The sequence below is a fragment of the Pseudophryne corroboree genome (assembly GCF_028390025.1).
Source record: "Pseudophryne corroboree isolate aPseCor3 chromosome 3 unlocalized genomic scaffold, aPseCor3.hap2 SUPER_3_unloc_86, whole genome shotgun sequence".
Classification (NCBI taxonomy): Eukaryota; Metazoa; Chordata; class Amphibia; order Anura; family Myobatrachidae; genus Pseudophryne; species Pseudophryne corroboree.
Window position 1 is genome coordinate 341,660 of NW_026967581.1, and position 3,246 is coordinate 344,905.

The window sequence follows — 3,246 nt, forward strand, 5'->3', positions numbered from 1 at the left end:
GTGGGGGGGGGCGACGGGACAGGAGGGGGAGGCGGGGCGTGTGCCAGTAGTAGGGGGAGATAGGGCAGGTGGCAGTAGTGGGGGGAGATGGGGCGGGTGGCAGTACGGGGGATGGGGTGTGTGGCAGTAGTGGGGGGAGATTGGGCAGGTGGAAGTAGTGGGGGGAGATGGGGCGGGTGGCAGTACAGGGAGATGTGGTGTGTGGCGGTAGTGGGGGGAAACGAGGCAGGTGGCAGTAGTGGGGGAGACGGGGCAGTGCTGGTGGGAGATGGCATTTGGCTGCAGTGCGGTCCAGGGGCTGCTGGAGACAGTGTCTATGTGGGTAATCATGTCCCAAAAACGCCCTAAGGTGTCAGGGAGACAGCGGGTGGCAGTAGAGGGGGAGACGGCAAGTGACAGTAGTGGGGGGATACAGGGAGGATGGCAGTAATGGGGCGAGACGGGGTAGTGGCAGTAGTGTGGGAAGATGGGGCAGTGGAAGTAGTAGGAAGAGACAGGGAAGGTGGCAGTAGTGGGGGCAGGCGGCAGTGGGAGGAGACAGGGCGAGTGGCAGTAGTAGAGGGAGACAGGGCGGATGGCAGTAGTGGGGGGAGACAGGGCAGATGGCCGCAGTACAGTACCAGAGGCTGCTGGAGGCAGTAATGAGGTGTATGGGTCCCGCTCAGAACCAGTTGATAATTAGACCTAATGATGATTATGCTTCCTTATGTCTAATTAATCCCTTGTATGTGTTACTGTTATTTGCTGTGTCAGCCTTTATGTGTGTTCTGTGTAATAATCCTGAAAGTAGTGCTGCCGATCTCATATCATTTGTAGTAACTTGGAAAAGATGAGATATGAGGTGCACTCTGGAAGCTTATAGGGGGTTAATCAGAGATGATCGCAGATGTGACATCTCACAGCCCCCACGAAATGGTCCTGGCCCGCCCGTGTTCACCCCTCAGGGATGTGATCGCAATGTGTGTGTCCGCACGGCCGCTGCGCATGTATATATTGCCACCACCAGCAAACTGCTGCGGGCCGCTATTGCGGTTGGGTCTGAATGACCCCCATAGGCTGTTGTGCAGAGTAAAGTATTTTTTAAGTTTAAAATATAGAGAAAAATCTGCGTATTAAAGATATGAAATGAAGTTGTTTAAAAACAAAAGATTTCCGTTGAGTCTTTTTATGTGTCTGTGTATTATCTTATTATCAGATAATTATCGCTATGGTGACAGAAACAATTTCCTGTTAATGTGTCACTTGTAGTGTTACTTTTGTGTCCACATAATATCAGTGTTGCTGTGTATAAATACCCCGTCTGGTGTGTAAAGGTGGGTACACACGCTGCCATTGTGACTGTGCGATTTCCCTTGAACTGGCCGGAGCCCAGAACCACCAATAGTGACTGTATGTACTTGTGATTGTGGCTATGTGCGATTGTGACAGCTCATGTGAATAGTGGGGTGTATATAGATATCTTATTGTTTTAAATAAATGATGTCTGTTCAAAGGTTCAGTTTTTTTGTTGTTTTTACTTGTAGGTGAATTAGGGTTGTTGTATTGTCGAAGTCAAAAATATTACATACACACCACATGCAAACACCAAACCGAGTGGCCTCTGCGTGTGCGTAGTCACCATGCGTACACATCCACGCACGCTACGTACACTGGTTCACGTATTGACACGTGGTATGAGTATATACGGTAGCATACGCAATCGCACAGAAAAGCCACAAAGACATATTCAATATTCTATTTATATAGTGCATAATTTACACATAGTCTCCACACACATTTCCAGCAAGTTACATATACTCAAAGGATAGAATAACAGAGTCATTCAGGGTGTGAGGGGATGGAGTAAGGTTAGGACTTAGTGTTTGGTATCCAGAAGTGCAATATCTTGAGACCTCTATTCTGGTTGCTATGTGCAGTTTATAGCATGTTTCTGCACATATATAAGGATAGAACAGCAGAGTTATTCAGGGTTACAGGATGTGAGGGGATGGAGTAAGGTTAGGACTTAGTGTTTGGTATCCAGAAGTGCAATATCTTGAGACCTATATTCTGGTTGCTATTTGCAGTTTATAGCATGTTTCTGCACATATATAAGGATAGAACAGCAGAGTTATTCAGGGTTACAGGATGTGAGGGGATGGAGTAAGGTTAGGACTTAGTGTTTGGTATCCAGAAGTGCAATATCTTGAGACCTATATTCTGGTTGCTATGTGCAGTTTATAGCATGTTTCTGCACATATATAAGGATAGAACAGCAGAGTTATTCAGGGTTACAGGATGTGAGGGGATGGAGTAAGGTTAGGACTTAGTGTTTGGTATCCAGAAGTGCAATATCTTGAGACCTATATTCTGGTTGCTATGTGCAGTTTATAGCATGTTTCTGCACATATATAAGGATAGAACAGCAGAGTTATTCAGGGTTACAGGATGTGAGGGGATGGAGTAAGGTTAGGACTTAGTGTTTGGTAACCAGAAGTGCAATATCTTGAGACCTATATTCTGGTTGCTATGTGCAGTATATAGCATGTTTCTGCACATATATAAGGATAGAACAGCAGAGTTATTCAGGGTTACAGGATGTGAGGGGATGGAGTAAGGTTAGGACTTAGTGTTTGGTATCCAGAAGTGCAATATCTTGAGACCTATATTCTGGTTGCTATGTGCAGTTTATAGCATGTTTCTGCACATATATAAGGATAGAACAGCAGAGTTATTCAGGGTTACAGGATGTGAGGGGATGGAGTAAGGTTAGGACTTAGTGTTTGGTATCCAGAAGTGCAATATCTTGAGACCTATATTCTGGTTGCTATGTGCAGTTTATAGCATGTTTCTGCACATATATAAGGATAGAACAGCAGAGTTATTCAGGGTTACAGGATGTGAGGGGATGGAGTAAGGTTAGGACTTAGTGTTTGGTAACCAGAAGTGCAATATCTTGAGACCTATATTCTGGTTGCTATTTGCAGTTTATAGCATGTTTCTGCACATATATAAGGATAGAACAGCAGAGTTATTCAGGGTTACAGGATGTGAGGGGATGGAGTAAGGTTAGGACTTAGTGTTTGGTAACCAGAAGTGCAATATCTTGAGACCTATATTCTGGTTGCTATGTGCAGTTTATAGCATGTTTCTGCACATATATAAGGATAGAACAGCAGAGTTATTCAGGGTTACAGGATGTGAGGGGATGGAGTAAGGTTAGGGCTTAGTGTTTGGTATCCAGAAGTGCAATATCTTGAGACCTAT